We start from the raw sequence: 19,507 nt of genomic DNA on the forward strand, positions 1-19,507 counted from the left end.
CCTGACAATCTGATTATGCCTTTTATATTTTCATGTACTCCAAAGAGTGACAGTACTGAATGATCAAGCAACAGTATATGGATTATAAAAATCTTTCTCACTGTAGAAATACTTCAACTGATTGACTGGGGCTTTCAGGCAGCTTTACATTTGCTGCCAACTGCAGCCCTCAAAGTCTGTCAACTCATCTCAGCAAGTCCAAATGAGAAGACAAGGAACAGGACCTGAGTACAACTTCGGAGTCTGTGATATTCAAACATTTCTCTGTGGAAAACATGAAGCTTAAAAATTCCCAAGCCTGGGTGAAGAGATTTCAATCACCACTGGGGCAATGCGAGCTCTAAACACAATGCATGCTTGTGCAGGACGGTGAGAGAGTGACCAAGGGCAGACATGACTCAGAACACACCTTAGCTGTGCTATCTTAGCTTCTTACTCCAGGGCAACCAGATCTTGAAAATTGGAACATTGTTCAAGAGTGGGGCGTCCCCTATAGAAGCATATTGTGAGAGGGGGAAAGCTTCCTAACTTTCTCCCATCCTCACAAAGGTCTCAGTGATTAACACAATCTCTCCTGGGCCTTGCAGTCATTCAATGAGATCATGGCTGATCAGGTTATGGCCTCATCCCCACTTTCCCTATCTGCTTCCTATAACCCTCGACTCCCTTGTCTTTCAAAAGTCTAACTCAAGTATCTTCAGGATTGTATATGTTTCTGCAAGACCTCTCATTCTTCTAAACTCTCATGAGTACATTATGTTCTTATTTGCTGGGAGATCCTTACAATTATATATCTATTTAATGCTGTATAGCCTTGCCCACAGGAATTATATTGGGAATACAGGGACCACTTATTACAATGGATGAAAAATCATAGAACCATACTTCCAATGGGTTACTTCCAGTGACTCCCCAGAATTAAAGCACCACTTCAAACAATTATCCTTCTTTTGCAAAGTCAGAAAATGCAATAACTAATCTCAGATAGAAAATACAGAGGAACCTTGATTAGCTGAACGTCAAATATCCAAAGTTTGGACTATCTGAACAAGATCGCAAGGTCCCGATGCTTAGCTAAACTGTGTTTTCCGGCATTCAATTATCTGAACATTTGATTATCCAAACAAAATACTCCCCGCCCATGTTGTTCGAATATTCGAGGTTCCACTGTATAAATTGCAAATGAATCCAATGTTCTTTGCAAGGGTGTAAGGACATCTAGGAACATTAGGATAGAGTAACCAATGTGATTTCCAACACTGTGTGAATCCTAGTCAATTTCAATGAATTACATGTTTATTTATTGGTTTTATGAAGTTTCTATTATGAAATTCACTGTCATCTAATCACATGGTCTTATAAGCTAGTCATTAAACATCCAAAATGACTTAATGGTAAACTTGATGTCACATTGTAACTTTTTTGAAGAGTACATTGGGGTCAGAGCTCAAAAACTACATCATTCGTTGGAACTTAGACTCAAACTTCACTCACAATTCTGTGCCTTATAGTTAGCATAGGAATGGGATCAGTCCCTTGGATCTGTTCCACTATTCATTAAGATTATGGATGATCTTTGGCTTAAACCCATCTATTCCATAGAAACTCAATGAATTACCAGTATTGAAATTTTCAACTGACCAAGCTTCAATAGCTTTTTTCTTGCTTTTTTCTGCTTTCACATCTGCAGTTGCGGTAGAAGAACCATATGTAGCTACTTTGATTTAATTTAGGGAGGAGGAAAAGCAACCAGTTGCTACTGCCATTTCAGGGCATATTTGTGCCCATCCATATATTCATGTGTGCATGTTTGAACACTGTATAGTGCCAGGAATTTGCTTAGTCATGCTGCTCATGCTCACTGGGCTCCGATGAAGGAGATACCATCCCTGGAAACCACATACAAGCATAACTCACTGTCTTTAGGAGAGAAGGGAAAATAAACAAAACTTTGAAACTGTTGGAATTCCCTAAAGGACCCTCTGAGTCTGAATTCCCATCAGAAGTTCCTATTGGGGTCTTTACAAAACCTACCCTAAATATCTGACAGAAACTTTCACTGAAAGAAAAACAATGTGTACTTGTCTGACCCAGTCAATGTCTTGGTTCTCTGCCAAAGCTTGAGCTCTCTAGCATGACCTCACCCCAACCACTAACCCCCTCCCCAATTCTGTTAACGTATTATAGGAAGCGGTTTTGTCAGTTTAAAGATGGTCCCTCCTAGTGTCAGCAGCTTTCTCAGAAATCAACCTGCAATTCTCCTAAAGTTAGATTGCCTAAACCAGAAGGGGCCCATTGGGTGCTGGTAGTAGCCACAATTCCCCAGACAAGGAGTTTTATACTATGTTCAAATACACACATTCAGCTGCATAACTCAACGGTCAGTCCAGAGACCACAGTCTTATGCAAGTTCTCAGGGTCTAACTGTGCTTTGCAATAGCTATCAGTGAAAGCAGCTGCTGTTTTGTGAACTGCAAATAACAGCTGCCTGAGCCATGGTTTTATTATGTAATTGGTAACAAAGGAATTGCTACACTTTTAGTGATCAGAAAATAGGCACCGATAACTGATTACTTGAACCACGACAAACCACAGTTGTGATCTTTGTATGAATGTAATGACAGGTAAAGGTGGGTACTTGAAAAGAAAGACTTTGGGGAAAGAGTGGGATGAATCTGGCAAAGAATTGGAACACAAGCAGGACAAGCTGAATGTTGTGTTTGTGTGCTGCAAGAAGCTATGGAATTGTCTTTAGCCAGGTTTATGCTAATATGAGACAAAGCTAAGGCCAGGGAGTGACACAGTGGCACACTATTTAAGGTGTTCTGTCATGGTCAGGTAGCAATTGGATTTCTTCCAAATATCTCAGCCTGCAAGTGAGGCTCCCCATGTCAGTCCAGATAATATCAAGATACTCCACATGCGAGACAAATCTATGACATGTAGCTCACTATTTTATCCAAGTTCCAGATAGAGACTGTGCATACTGGTGTTCTGTGACAGTACAAGAGGGGTCAAAAACACCTTAGCAATAGGGAACAGTAGACTCTTTTGCTTAAACAAACCATACCTGAACTAAAACTGAGATAACTACAAAGTAAGAAAGAGAAAGTGTTACCATTCGGGTGCACTGTGCTACTGGATGGATGAGCGACGTTTTAACATCAGTGGTTCATCACAGGTTTTGTGTTTCAGATCTCGGCTCTCAGAGAAGTAGAATGAGAAAGACTCAGAAACATATCCAGAGGTTCAAAAAGATATACAAGTCGTGGGTCATCCTGACCATTTACAGGTATCATTTTTTTGAAAATGTGAAGCTTTTTGGAAGTAATCATAGACTTCCCCACCATGCCACCCACTCTCGACCGATTCTAATCAGGAATTCATGACATGGAAGAGACTATATATAAGTGGAGTAGCAATCAACAGCAAGTTTCACTGTATCTATGGCTGTTTGGCATTTAATGACATTTTTCTGGTTGTTGCATTGGTGACTTCATAGCAACAGCTCTGATTCAGATCCAAGAAAGTGACAGACCTGGTCTCAAGTTTGGCTCTCACTTTCCAGCATAAATCAAGCAAATGCAGTTGTGTAACAGGGAGAAGCACCCAATTCCTGGAGGGGAAAGGCCCTGATTTGGTTTACTCCAATTTTAAATCACAGGCTGAGATGGCACCTCTCAAGCCAGCCATCCTTTCTGAATTTGTCAGTTGGGCCACAATTGCTTCCTTGGCTTTAAATTTCAAAGTGAATCTTTGACTGGATGAATGGTAGTAGTTTCTTACATGTAGTTTCTACATGTAGTTTCTACATCGATCTTAGCCTTGGGTGGGGCATGGTGCCTGCAAGAGCCCAAAATCCTGCTGCTGCTATGGGCCAGGCAAGGGTTCCGGTAAATGAAGCCTTGTCTGGATAAAATTACTTCCGGTCTGCTACTTGGATATCCACCTCCTCCCTCAACTAAGATCTCGACCACCACTGGATTACACAGTGATTCTGTAATTAGACAGTAGAATACCTTTGGCTCTGAATTTCAAGGAGTATTTTAATACATGTGTTTTTGTCACTAGCACCCTTTCCACGTATATATGGTTTCCATTCAGTGGAACACAAACATTACATTGTTTACTGTCATTTGATGTAGGCAGTGGTGTGTGTGGGTTCATGTGTGGTGGGCCCCATCATTTTCTGCTCACCCTCTGTGTGCTATTGTTGGTATACTGCCTGCTATTATGTTTGTTAGGTTTACCACGTTGCATGTCATTTTGTGTTTGATGTCACAGGCTGACATGAGTTGCTGTGCTAAGGGCTAACATGTTGGTTGCTATTCTATTGCTATCATGTTGGGATTGGTACTGCTTAACTGCTGATCTGTTGGCTTCAGTGACAGAAATACCTGAATCTAGGTAACTATAAATTGCTTTTATGCTGGCCATTAACATACAAGGTCCTATCTGTGGCTGGCATGTGAGCATCAGTAAAACAGTAACAATCTCAAGATGGGAAAAGTAGTCATTTATTTTCGATTCATACAGGCAAGGTGACTGGCTCCATTCTGAAAGGGGCTTTCCACCAGGAGCCCAATGTTTGCATCTATTTCCGGTGACAGACCACATTACACTTGGAAATTGTAGTTCTGGAATGCATTAGATCTCCCGATGATCATTTTAGAACAGAACTGGATGGAGACTGCGCATAGACAAAGTAAGCAATTTCTGTTAACTTTCCTCTTCAAAGACCCACAAAAATCATTGCAGTCGCTGTAATGTCAGTACCTTCACTTTCCACAATCATGACCTCTCTCCCCTCATTTTCAACTTGCCTGCCCTTCCCCTCGATTAGCCAACAACTTATCCTGCTCTCAGTCACTTGCCTCAATTTTGAGGCATTGACCCAACACCCATTTGGCTACGTGCCACTCACCTCTTTAGTTTAAAGGACACAGGGACAGTTTACCACTGGATCAGAGAGACAGTTGGCCCAGTCCACCAGTCAGGCAGCCAGAGGTCAAAGCCAGGTCCTTTTGAGGAAACAAAACGCAACCACAAGCTTCAAACATGCTCAGGAGTTTGACGGCCATTTTCACACGTGCAGAGCAAATGTCAAGCAGTTCCAGCATGTCTGAGGCATGATGACATTCATATGAACACACTCACCAGATTCCACAAGACGCTGCTTCAAAACAATATTTGTATATTTCGAGACTGTGCCTGACTGACATGTTTGCATTAACTGCATTACATCTGACTGCCTTTCATGTAAACAGTGCACAGGCATAGGAGGTTATGCAAAGTGGTCATGTTTTTCTATTTAAACATAGAACTAAAAATATAGCATACTCAATAGTCAGTTGCTCATTATTAACGGACTGTCACAGACAGAAATAAATGCCACTCCAAGGCCCAAACATGGCATGACCTGACCCTAGTCTATCCAAAACTGGAAGAACATCAGCATCAATTTCTGTTGGATAAACCTGTCAATTTAAAGCAACGAGAACAAGGAAAAAAGTCCAAATCTGCATTGAGCACAGGAATTTTCTGTGTCCCATTGTCATGAGCTTGGAGACAGAAAAGCATTTTCTTACTCGTTACATTGGGCATTTGGGAATCCTGCTGGATTGGGTAAGAGATTCCTGTCAATGGCGAATACCAATATTGTACCTTTAGATGTGTAACCAAGATGCTTAGAGCCAGAGTGAGGAATTTTGCTTTGTGCCTATTCCACTCCCAGTTGAGCTGTGTTGAATGTAGATAGTTCAGAGCATTGTGGTATCACTTTTGTAGGTGACCGGAAATACTGGACGGGGATAGGTCATGCAAACAGTTCCACCATTTGAATAGCCATTTTTGGATGCAACAATTAAAGCATTGCAATGAGCCACAAACAATAAGTGTGTTTTTGAATACTTTCTGGCAGGAAACCAAAGACAGTTTGAGGATGGTCCTGTCAGGTGGTCCAACCTGTCCGCTTGACATCAAGGTGTCAAAGTTCATTCATCAAAGATGAGAAGGAAGAAAAATAAACAATAAAAAGGGCAAAGAAATGTTTAAGACACTTGCTGCCAGTTTGCCTTTTAGACCTTTTGTGACTCCCAACATCCTTGCCAACACAAGTCCATTGCCTTTGCAAAGCTTGTTTCCATCATCCACTGGTGCCACAGCTGATACAGGGTGAACATCTTGTGTTTCTTCACCATGGTGTTCATGGTAAGCAGTGCCAAATGAAAACAAATAAGCTTAGAAAACTGTCAGCACTTAAAAGTTCTCACTTTGACCAAGGCCTTTTCCATTTTACACCACTTCCCACAACACCCACCCACTCTTTGCCCCACTCTTCACCAGAGTTTGGTTCAGAAATTTGACAGAAATAATACACAGAGAGGATGAAATATTCCATTGCCCACCAGTTGAAGAGCTGACAAGGGATATGCAGCATCTTGTGGGGAAAAACTCAGTGAACATTCTGCCAATCAGGCAAATTTGAGGCTTCCAATGGGCATCAATCCATAATCACATCCTGTGCAGCAGCAGTCCCTACTGAGAGGGCTGACCAGCTAAGCAGAGGCTGCGGTTGCTGCTGGGAAAGCAAACCAGAAGTGCAAGGATCCAGGGGGTAGGGCTAGTGATATTTTGACGAGGGTGCAGTTAAGGGTTTCCAGGGCCTCGGTGGATGGGGAGAGGAAGGCAGCAAATCGGAGGCAAGGGTATAGGTGGCTTCAGTGGCCAGCCCCTGTTTCATTATGTTCGTGCTTTCATCAGACACTGACTGCTTTTGATTGTGGCCTACCTCCACCCCCCCCCCCTAAGTCAAGCAGCCAATAGTCTTCTTGCCTCCAGAAAGATACTGGTCAGCAGACCCACGTGAAGCTGACTTACTCCCAGCAACAGTGAACTGAGACCCTTAAGTGGTCATAATTGACCTCTGAAAGGCCTGAGTGAATGACAGCACGGGGAAGTCAACCATGGACCCGCTCACCCAGAATTTAATTCTATCGGAGACAGGAAGGCATTGGGGACCATCTCCATCACTTGGCTTGGTGAAACGCCCTTCCAGCCTCCTACCTCAACTCTTCCAGGACCAGAAGGTGCGACCTATCTGGGAGCCCTCAAATTTAATGCTCCCATGTTAACACTGTTATTGACATAATAGGTTACATGCAGAACTACAAGATTCCCAAGTATCTTTTCCTTCTTCAACATTGCACCTATGAAAATTGCATTGCTTTCCTGAGAACTGCATTTTTTAAATTTATTTAATAGACTGATAATTAAGGCAGTGAGGAATTGGGGAGCAGAGCAGGAAGAGGCCCTCTACTTACAGAATACAAAAGCAAATTTAAGAGGACAGTCATGACTGACTCAATCTAAATTTTACCACAGTTTATCTGAGCTTTCACCTGATGTGTGCTTTCAGGAATTAATTCAGGTTCCCCAGTTTCACAAAATGGCGACCAGTACTATTTTCTGTAACAGAATTGGTCATCTAATTTGTTTGCACTGGCTTGACTTTGGAAGGGTAGTTTTAAAGTTACCTGGCTTATGTTTCAGACACTTCAGTACATTCTCACCCCAGTCATGTAGCTACTTCACACATCCTACGTTGCATTATAATATTTAACCACTAGTCAACCATACAGTACAGGTCATTCTGCTATAACATATGTTTTGTCCATGAGAATTGGCTGTAACGCAATTGACAAATAGGAGACACTGTTTCTAAAGTACGAACTTTCAAAATGTGTGTTGGCTATAACAAGATTGCATCATCAACATTTTAAGTGCTATTTTTCTTGTGTGGTTTTTATATACCACACGGTCACACAAGAACATGACCATCATGTTATAGAATAACTACCTGTAATGATTGAGTAAGAGCATCAGGACCCTGGACCAACCTTGCAATGATGCCCAGTCTCTCTTCAGCCCAAACTAATAGTGTGGCATCAAACCACATGACAAAAGATGGGATAGCTACAAGCTTCACTGAATAGAAAATTGGGGCAGCACTTAGGATCAGTAAACAAATTTGAGATTGTTTGCAGAAGAGAAGATTTCAAAAAATAATTTTTCAAGAAATTGTCAGCAAAGTTTTGACTCCAGGTTGCAGCCAAAAAAAGCTACAGAGCTGCTATAATAAAGAAAACATCTCTGGACAGAAGACTCTTCCAGAGAAACCAGCAGTACATTGTTTTTTATTCATTCATGGGATGAGATGTCACTGACCAAGCAGTATTTATTGCCCAATCTCTAATTGCCCGGACAGCAGTTAAGAATCAACCACATTGCTGTGAGTCTAGAGTCACATGTAGGCCAAACCAGGTAAGGATGGCAGTGTCCTTCCCTAAAGGACATAAGGAACCAGATAATCAACAACAGTTCCATGGTCACCATTAGACTCTTAATTCCAGAGTTCATTTTTTACTTAATTCAAATTCCACTATCTACCATGGTAGGATTTGAACCGGGTCCCCAGAACATTGTCTGGTCTCTGGATTAACAGCTCAGTGACAATACCAGTAGGCTATTACCTCCCCTGTAAGCTCCAAAAAGCTATTCATGGCCAATAATATTATGGTAAGGCAGTGTCTGCTGCCACGGGAGCTGAAGGGAAACTGTGCATGTATTCAGAAATGTATTTATCACCTAGAAGTATGCATGTGCATGGTTCCACATCCTTTACATCTTAGTGTTGTGCATAAAGTCCACACTCTGCATGTGCACACAATAGGCACAATATTGAAATGGAATCAGGGATGGGTGGATGGTGGAAGGGTGAACAGCGCAGACAGGGCTGAGGGGGTAGATAATGGATAAACAATGGATGAGTGGGGAGGGAGGGAGAAAATGGACTGAAGCTGTCCTGCTAGATTTGTTTCTCCCCCCGCATCACCAACCCAGACCAAGCTAACCAAATCCTCCATCTGATCTACTCCCTCCACCCGACATACCCACTACCCACTACCCACTTTGATGTCACTACCACCCCAGCCTGATCCCTGATCCCTGCCCCATCCCCTGGTCCAACCCCACTCCCCTCCCTATTCATGGCTGCATCCATTAATGTCCATGCACACGTTTGCTGGGAGTAACATGTCTGTTCCACAGTGTCTGTAAATGCAGCCAGAGGAGAAACAACATCTCGAATAGCAGTAAGAACAGTAAAAGCCCACTTGCAACTAAAGGTTTAAATCTAAATTGAGTATCTACATAGAGAATCTGATTATTGGACAAGCAAAACAAATTTGATCCCTTGAGATGGAATAAATAAGTTTCACTCCTAACCAAAAAATAAGGCTGAGGAGCAAAGGTGAGAGTTAACAGATTTGATTATTCAGTCAACAACAAACTTTAGGTCCAAGATTAAAGAAAAGATTGAAAAAGGAGAAAATATCTGGAATAAAAATCATTAATGCTCTTCAAAATATCAGACAGTGAAGTTACAGAAGTCTTTAACGAAAAGAGAAAATGCTGGAAAATCTCAGCAGGTCTGGCAGCATCTGTAAGGAGAGAAAAGAGCTGACATTTTGAATCTAACTGACCCTTTGTCAAAGCTCCCTTTGACCCTTTGATAAAGGGTGAGTTAGACTCGAAACGTCAGCTCTTTTTTCTCCTTACAGATGCTGCCAGACCTGCTGAGATTTTCCAGCATTTTCTCTTTTGGTTTCAGATTCCAGCATCTGCAGTAATTTGCTTTTATTTTTTACAGAAGTCTTTATTATTTTAATGGTTTGAACAGTAAATTCAAAGTTTTATTGAATAACCAAGGAGTTTATTGAGTTTATTCTTTAAAAGATGTGAAATTGGAATCTGATCAAATGGTGTCAAATTCAGTGCTTCAGATGCAGAGTAAAATCTGCATGAATGACAACACAGCAGACATATTTGATACAAACAAAAAAAGCCAGCAAAAAAACAAACAAAATCACTAATAAAAAATATACAGTAAATGTTGTCAAATGATGTAACCTAAAAAAAAGCTCATTTGAGAACCTCTAAAAACCCATTAATGAATATTCATGACAGAGGTAGGAGCTTGGAGAAGGGTGTTTTATGTCAGAGCTTCAAGACCCTGGAGCAACTTGGTGATGATATCACACAAAAACACAGCACGGAGCATAAATATCACCGTGTAGGCAAAGTTAGGACACTCTAGAATGAGAGATAACCTTGAGAGCAATAGACATGAATGCACCATGAAGCTGGATTAGTCCTTATCTAATGCCATCATAAGATCAGAATCTGGCATATCTATGATTACCATTTATAGCAGTATTTGTTATTAATGTATAATAAATGTGTTACATTGAGGACTAAGCCTGAAGACCATTGTGACTTTGCCTTCGTCTCAAATAGGATGTCTTGAAACCAAAATCACAGGATAAAAGAATAACAAAATCTAGAATTCTAGTTGGAATTGTTAACTATTTTTCATAGCATGTTTTTACATTTACTTATAATATGGAGTTCATGATCTAACTTGTGTACGGATTTTTGAAAATGCATGACTGCAGATAAACAGACATTACTCACTGATTGCATACTCTAGTGATTTTATGCTTCCATATGGTGTTACTTGGAATTTATTTTACATTTTACCACAATGCCTTAGAAATGAGTAAGAGGAAGTCAAAACTTTTCAAGTGCATCCGAGTGAACATAATATACAGAATAAGTTGAGTGTATGATTTTATTCATTTTTATCCGTTTCATGCTTTCAAATAATGTTAGCACCTCCAGTTTAAAATTCTCATACTTGATCTCAAATAGCCTCTAACTTCTTTATCTTTGTCACTGCTTACAGTTGTCTAACATACTTGGGTTTCTCAAATTCTTGCCTTTCATCTCTCCTTAAGATTCAGCACTCCACCTCGAGTAGCAACGTGCTCAGAACTAAAACTTTGGAAATCCCTCCTTAAACTTCTCCATCTCCCTCCCAGAATCTTGAAATTTAGTAAATTGTTCCTAGGCCTTCAAGGATTACATTTTGAGAGAAGGTTACATCAGCTAGGCTCATCTTCCATAGAATACAGAAAGTTAGAGGGTAACTGTATTGAGAAATTTAGGATTCTAAAAGGAACATGAAAGGCTATACAAAGAAAAAACATCCTTCACTATTGGGAGAACATTAAGTGAGGCACATAACCTTCAAATCAGAGGCAGTGAAAAAGTGGGAGCATGGAACATGTTCCCACAAATAACAGTTGATGCTAGCTCAATTAATCATTTTAAATCTGAGACTGATAATTTTTTGCTAGCTAAAGAATATAGAGCTGAAGCAGCTAAATGGGATTAAAATTCAGTTCAGCTCATTGGATGGGGGGATAAGTTTGAAAGGCCAAATGGCCTTTTCTTCAGTCCATGTTCTTTAAAACCTACTTCCTTGATCAAGCTTTTGGTCATCTGTGTAATATATGGCATATGTCAAATTTTGTTTGATAACATTCTTGTTATAAGACATGTTACTAGGGGAATAGTGTTATATAAGTACAAGCTGTTTCCATTTCTCATTTTGATTTGGACTTCATCATTCTTTTTCTAAAAGTTTTGATTTTTACTCCCAATTTTCCACATGCTTAAAGTTTAGTTGCTCTGCTTGCCCAGATTTGTTGGCTAATTGGTTGGCTGGCTATCATTGCTGACATCCTTTACAGATTGCACCCAATTATGTGATCGTGTTGCTTCCTGGTTAGATGTTCTACACTCAAATAGAATATAGTGTCACTGTGACTTATCAACCCAGAACCTGCAAGCTCTTACAAAGTAAGGTTGGTAATGTTTGAATTTAAAATATCAGCAAGCTGAAAGAAAAGGAAATCTGTGATTGCGAGGACAGTACATGTCAAATAAATAGATTCAAAATAAGCTGAATGCCTAAATAGACAACCTCCATGCCATAGCATGTCCTACTTATCTGCAATAATAAAAAGATCACATAAAACCTTTTTTATGACAACCTCCAGCATTAAAACTGAGAGTAAATGCTTTCCAAATTCAGGATCATCTGTGATGCATAATGATCATATTTCAAAAGAAACTTTGCTTCATTCTCTGGTAATTTCATTATTATATATTTCTATCGCTCGTAGTGTGCAATTATCAAGGACATACTGTGAAGGAGGTGAACTAATAACAGCAGAAGGAACAGAATAGAACAAGTAAACACTATGAGGTTCTGTGATTATAATAATATCAAAGAAATGCAATAAGGTTTTCCTTTTTGAAATTCCATATAACATGGGTAAAGCCTTTTCAGAAAAGGCTTCTCGAAGCAGTCTTTTCTTCTTTCCCTCTTCTTGGAAACTGAAAACCAGTAATCCCTTAAGAATGCAGCACAAATCAAAAGCTCAGGGTGAGATTAGCCTTGAAGAAAGGGTGAATTCTACAGTAGGCCCCTCAACACAATTCTAATGAATGGTGTATCATTACAGCTCCACATGGCATAGTGCTGCTGACCAAAGACAGACTGTGCTGAAGTGAGGTAAAAGGATATGTGGGAACAGTTTGTGGAGTCAGGGTACCGTGCATAATCAGTGACCAAATAACTCTGGCTTAACCCCTTCACCCATAAATGCTCATTTACAGGAACTAAGACAAGAGCCTTCATGACTACAAATTCCTTTCTATGACAGTGAGAGACCTCAAGTGTTTCTTCCAGCACAGGGACACTCTGACTTTCTGCTGTGGCTGAACCAGGCCTGACCTCAGTCTCACTGAACTTGAACTATAGTTCAAACAACTCAAAACACTGAACCACAGGGAAGAGTGAGAATTTGGCTGTATTCCCACATTTGTGGCAGCTCGTGTTTTCGGTTTTCAAATTAGACCTCTGCCATTTGAAGTGAAAAATCTGAGCTACTGTACATCTAATCAAGTCAGTCGAGCTCAGAGAAAATCAAATCTTTGAACTCAATATCATGATTATTGGAGGAAGCAGCTGGACAATCCCTCTGAAGATTCAGCGTGATCATGTATTCAGTATTTATTACTGTTGAAATTATTTCAGGAAAGGTATTCTCAGCCATTTCTTATGAAGCTACATGTTCTGAGCTAATAAGTTCCAGAAAGATAGAAGAGGTAGAGTCATAGCAAGAAAAACCTAGAAAGCAGCTTAACCTTAAATAAAGGTTAGGGAATGCTGGAGATTCAGCATTTTTGCCTTGTTTTTTTTTTCTTTGATGAATACAGGAATGTCCAGAATAAACAGAGTATTTGCAACATCTGTATTATATTGTTACTGGTCACCACACTCTCACTTCCTCACATTGCTGTCAGTGCACTCAGTCTAGCTGTTTACACACAGTCAGCGCCCACAATAACTCTTCAAATCTATAAAAATGACCAGTTTGAAGTGAATGAAAAACGAATCTGCACAGAAGGGTCTTCTCGTAAACAGACTTGAGAAAAGATTATTTTCTTATTTGGTGTTTAGTGGAATTGTAAATAGGAGAGCGCAGTTTGTGTTTATAGTTTTGCTACAAATAGCACATGGATGCCATCTTCTCTGATTGTTCCTGACAGTAAGTATGTAGTGGATATTAAACCTGGTCCCCAGATGTTGAATTTTTTTTCCCTTTTCCTCGTATTGTTATGATTAAGTTATGCTGTGGTGTTCCTCATTACAGAAGCTGTGTGGAGGAACAGTTTGATCCTTGACAGAGATCTATCATAGCCATTGTAAAAGTAAATCCCTTAAAACAGGAAACCAAATTGCAATATTTCAGGGTGTTAAGCAGCTTCTAAAAGCAACTGGACAATTGTGTGCTCTGATTTACTATTGGCTTAACTCAGTATAGCACACAATTGTTGGATCCCTATATATTTCAAATATGCAGCTTTTTGTCATTTTATATTACCCTTATAGGCATTTAATGCAAAGTAGGTATGTTGTCATTCATTGAGGAGAAAGTGAGGTCTGCAGATGCTGGAGATCAGAGCTGGAAATGTGTTGCTGGAAAAGCGCAGCAGGTCAGGCAGCATCCAGGGAACAGGAGAATCGACGTTTCGGGCATAAGCCCTTCTTCAGGAATGGGGAAAGTTTGTCCAGCAGGCTAAGATAAAAGGTAGGGAGGAGGGACTAGGTGGAGGGGTGTCGGAAATGTGATAGGTGGAAAGAGGTCAAGGTGAGGGTGATAGGTCAGACTGGGGTGGGGGCGGAGAGGTCGGGAAGAAGATTGCAGGTTAGGAAGGTGGTGCTGAATTCGATGGATTTGACTGAGACAGGGTGGGGGGAGGGGAAATGAGGAAACTGGTGAAATCCGAGTTCATTCCTTGTGGTTGGAGGGTTCCTAGGCGGAAGATGAGGCGTTCTTCCTCCAACCATCGTTTTGTTGTGGTCTGACGATGGAGGAGTCCAAAGACCTGCATATCCTTGGTGGAGTGGGAGGGGGAATTGAAATGTTGAGCTACAGGGTGGTTGGGTTGGTTGGTCCAGGTGTCCCAGAGGTGTTCTCTGAAACGCTCCGCAAGTAGCCGGCCTGTCTCCCCAATGTAGAGGAGGCCACATCGGGTGCAGAGGATGCAATAGATGATGTGTGTGGAGGTGCAGGTGAATCTGTGGCGGATATGGAAGTTTCCTTTGGGGCCTTGGAGGGAGGTGAGGGGGGAGGTGTGGGCACAAGTCTTGCACCTCCTGCGGTTGCAGGGGAAGGTGCCGGGAGTGGAGGTTGGGTTGGTGGGGGGTGTGGATCTGATGAGGGAGTCACGGAGGGAGTGGTCTTTACGGAATGCTGATAGGGGAGGGGAGGGAAATATATCCTTGGTGGTGGGGTCCGTTTGGAGGTAGCGGAAATGACGGCGGATGATGCGCTGTACGTGGAGATTGGTCGGGTGGTAGGTGAGGACCAGTAGGGTTCTGTCCTGGTGGCGGTTGGAGGGGCAGGGCTCAAGGGCGGAGGAGCGGGAAGTGGAAGAGATGCGGTGGAGGGCATCGTCGACCACGTCGGGGGGGGAAATTGCGGTCCTTGAAGAAGGAGGCCATCTGGGTTGTGCGTTTTTGGAACTGGTCCTCCTGGGAGCAGATGCGGCGGAGTCGAAGGAATTGGGAGAATGGGATGGCGTTTTTACAGGGGGCAGGATGGGAGGAGGTGTTGTCCAGGTAGCTGTGGGAGTCGGTCGGTTTGTAGTAGATGTCCGTGTTGATTCGGTCGCCTGAGATAGAAATAGAAAGGTCGAGGAAGGGGACTCCCTCCGTGACTCCCTCGTCAGATCCACACCCCCCACCAACCCAACCTCCACTCCCGGCACCTTCCCCTGCAACCGCAGGAGGTGCAAGACTTGTGCCCACACCTCCCCCCTCACCTCCCTCCAAGGCCCCAAAGGAAACTTCCATATCCGCCACAGATTCACCTGCACCTCCACACACATCATCTATTGCATCCTCTGCACCCGATGTGGCCTCCTCTATATTGGGGAGACAGGCCGGCTACTTGCGAAGCGTTTCAGAGAACACCTCTGGGACACCTGGACCAACCAACTCAACCACCCTGTAACTCAACATTTCAATTCCCCCTCCCACTCCACCAAGGATATGCAGGTCTTTGGACTCCTCCATCGTCAGACCACAACAAAACGACGGTAGGAGGAAGAACGCCTCATCTTCCGCCTAGGAACCCTCCAACCACAAGGGATGAACTCGGATTTCACCAGTTTCCTCATTTCCCCTCCCCCCACCCTGTCTCAGTCAAATCCATCGAATTCAGCACCGCCTTCCTAACCTGCAATCTTCTTCCCGACCTCTCCGCCCCCACCCCAGTCTGACCTATCACCCTCACCTTGACCTCTTTCCACCTATCACATTTCCGACGCCCCTCCCCCTAGTCCCTCCTCCCTACCTTTTATCTTAGCCTGCTGGACAAACCTTCCCCATTCCTGAAGAAGGGCTTATGCCCGAAACGTCGATTCTCCTGTTCCCTGGATGCTGCCTGACCTGCTGCGCTTTTCCAGCAACACATTTCCAGCTGTTGTCATTCATTGCAAGGGGAATGAAATATAAAAGAAGAATGTCTTCCATGAGCTATACCGGGTAATGGTAGCACCACGTCTGAGATACTGTATATAGATTTGGCCTTCTAATCTAAACAAGGTAACAAATGCATTGGAAGCAGTTCAGAGAAGGTTTGCTTGACTAATTCTTTGAGATGATGATGGTTATTTTATGAGCAATGGTTGAACAGATTGGGCCTGTATCCAACGGAACTTAGAAGAATGAAAGGGGCTCTTTTTGAAATGATCTTTATAAGATCCTGGGGTCACTATTTGGATAAATACATGAATAGGAAAGATTTGGAGGGATATGGAGCAAACACAGTCAAGTGGGACTAGTTTAGTTTGGGAACATGGTCGGCATGAAATGGTCGGACCAAAAGATCTGTTTCCATACCTTTTGACTCTATGGCTCTGTAACTCTATGAGAGGGTGGTTGCTCAGAGGTTTGGTGCCCGGTTGGCCAATCTAGAATGAGGGGTCACAATTTTAAAAAATAAGAAATTGCAATATAAGAGATGAAGATCTCTCATTTCTCTCAGAGGATCAAGAGCTTTTGGTACTCTTACTCAGAATAGAGGCAGGGTCATTGAATATTTTCATGGCAAAGGCGGATCAATTTTTGACTAACAAGGGCTAATGGCTATCAAGGGCTGGTGAGAATGTGAAATAGAGGCCACAATCAGATCTGCAATGATCTACCGAATAGTAGAGCAGACTTGAGGGGCCAATTAGCCTTCTTCTGCTTCAACTATGTATATTCATACATTTGTACGTAATTTCCTCATAAAGTCACTGTTTGGACAGAAGGCCAGAATGGTATACCAGGCCATGTTTTCCACCACTTAGGTGTAAATATATTTTTCTTGCAGCTCTTTATGAGACCGAAAATAGTGGAGCAAAATGATCTTTCAACAAAAAGATTTCATTTAAAACAATTCTGTTCATGGGAATATTCAAAGTCTGACCAGTATTCATCTGCAGTACTGGTCCTCGGACACTTTTCAGGCTGCTAATGAGCCAATTCACTGGTATAAAAGTTTGAATGTTTGCAAATTCCACAATGGAATGCACATTGCAATGTAAAAATAAAATAGCCTTTGTTTTTGTCCAGGAGAATAATCCATGAGAAGAAAACTTTTGGGATGAAATATCAGGCCATATCGTAGAAACATAAAAAAGTAGGAGCAGGAGTAGACCATTCATTCCTTCAAGCCTGCTCTGCTATTCAATATGATCACAGCAGATCAGCCAACTCAGTATCCTCTCCCATTTTCTCCCCTTACTATATGATCCCTTTAATCCTAAGAACTATATCTAACTCATCCTCGAAAACATTCAATGTCTTGGCCTCAACCTCTTTCAGAGGCAGAAATTCCATCAACTCACCATTCTCTGGGTGAAGAGATTTCTCCTCATCTGAATCCTAAATAGCCATCCTGTATCCTTAGATTATGACTCCTGGTCATCAGGAACCCAATCCTCCAGATGTGATGTCACCAAGGCCCTGTACAATTGCAGCAAGAAATTACAGAGAGATCATTATGTAAAGCAGCAATATTTCTGTGAGACAACAACATAGTGGTAAAAGATCATTGTTGTCATTAGAACAATAGCCAGCTGGTTAACATCAGGGGTTATGAGCTCAACTTTTGACATTATTCTGCTTCTTCTACTGTAAATTTCTGGACATTTCTCTCCTCATTGGAATTTAACAAAGCTATTACAATTATCCCTACACTCCACTGCTGACTAGAAGTTGCTCATATTGAAAGTGGTGGTGCTGGGCTAAAGTTCAGTCAGGAAATTTGAGTTCATTCAGGCTGTGGATAGAACTTTAAACTAAATAGTAAGGGTGGGTACAATCACACGGAAAGCTCTGGAAAAATTTAAAGGGAGCAGGGCTTAGCAGAGATTATTGAAGTTTCCAGAACAAGTAAGAGGACAGAACGAATAAAAGTTGTCAGAAATCTAACTTCAGATGCAACAGATAAGGGGCCACCTATGAGAAGGGGGGGACAGTCAATACAGGACTAAGGGTGTTGTACTTAAATGTATGCAATATATGAAACAAGGTAAATGAGCTTGTATTACAGATTAAAATTGGCAGGTACAATGTTGTGGGAATCACAGAGAGGTGGCTGGGAATTAAACATCCAAGGATGCACATACTATTTATAGGACATGCAAATGGACAGGGGGCAGTCTTCCCTTGCTAGAAAGAAATGAAATTAAATCAATAACAAGAAGTGATATAAAGTTGGAAAGCATAGCATCTATGTAAGTAGAGTTGAGGAACTGCAAAAGCATAAAAAAAGACCCTAATGGGAGTTGTGTACAGGCCTGGAGAAGAAAATTAATCAGGAGATAGAAAAGGCATGTAAAAAAGGCACTTTTATAACAACCTTAGGGGAATTCAATATGCAGGTGGTCTGGGAAAATCAGGTTGTTAACAGATCTCAAGCAAAGGAATTTGTGGAATATCCATTAGATGATTGCTTTTGGAGCATCTTGTGGTAGAGTCCACTAGGGAATGGCCAATTCTGGATTTGGTGATGTGTAATTAGGCAGATTTGACTTGGGAGCTTAATGGGAAAGAACTCCTGGGGACGGTGATCATAATATGACAGAATTTACTCTGCAGTTTGGGAGGCAGAAACTGGAATTAGACGTAATGGTATTACAATTGAATAAAAGTGACTACAAAAACATGAGGGAGAAGATGGCCAGAGTTGATTAGAAGGGGATAAAATCAACGAGGTAAAAACAATGACTGCAGATGCTGGAAACCAGATTCTGGATCAGTGGTGCTGGAAGAGCACAGCAATTCAGGCGGAATCTGGCAGGGAAGTTGGTGCAGCAACAATGGCAGTAGTTTCTGGGGGTAATTCAAGAGGCACAGCAGAAATTCATCCCAACAAAGAAGAAATATGCTAAGGGGAGGATAAGACATCATGGCTGGCAAGAGAAGTCATGGATACTATAAAAACAAACAAAAAGCATATACTGTGGTGAAGATTAATGGGAAGCCAGAGGTTTGGGAAGCCTTTAAAAAAAGACAGGATAATTTAAAAAAGCAGTAACAGGGAGAAAAAAATGTAAGAGGGAGGAAAAAAATGGACATTGGACCATTAGAAATTGAGGCTGGAGAAGTAGTAATGGAGAATGAAGAAATTGCATCTGTTTTAATTGTGGAAGACATTGGCAACATACCAGAACTTCAAGAGAGTCAGGGAGCAGAGGTGAGTGTAGTGGCCATCACTAAAGAGAACGTGCTGGGGATGTTGAAAGGTCTGAAGAAGGATAAATCAATCAGACCTGTCGGACTACACCCCAGAGTTCTGAAAGAGATAGCTGAGGAGTTTGGAAAGGGATTGGTTGTGACTTTTCAAGAAACACTGGGGTCAGAGAGAGTCCCAGAGAATTGGAAAATAGCTGATGTAACACCCCTGTTTATGAAAGGAGGGAGACAGAAGATAGGAAACTGTAATCTGGTTACTCTGACTTTGGTTGTTGGCAAGAT

At 41.8% G+C, this 19,507-nt stretch overlaps 1 long non-coding RNA gene across 1 annotated transcript in view; it reads right to left on the reverse strand.

Annotated features, from left to right (window-relative positions):
* The window catches only part of LOC122549576 (uncharacterized), a 49,348-nt gene that overhangs the window by 13,924 nt on the left and 15,917 nt on the right, over positions 1-19,507 (reverse strand). The window contains exon 4 of the long non-coding RNA XR_015756840.1: positions 17,374-17,491. This is a non-coding gene — a long non-coding RNA (uncharacterized LOC122549576). The remainder of the gene's footprint in view (positions 1-17,373; positions 17,492-19,507) is intronic.

The sequence above is a fragment of the Chiloscyllium plagiosum genome, unplaced genomic scaffold, assembly GCF_037043375.1.
Source record: "Chiloscyllium plagiosum isolate Xiang-an unplaced genomic scaffold, Cpla_swu_hap1 HiC_scaffold_4, whole genome shotgun sequence".
Classification (NCBI taxonomy): Eukaryota; Metazoa; Chordata; class Chondrichthyes; order Orectolobiformes; family Hemiscylliidae; genus Chiloscyllium; species Chiloscyllium plagiosum.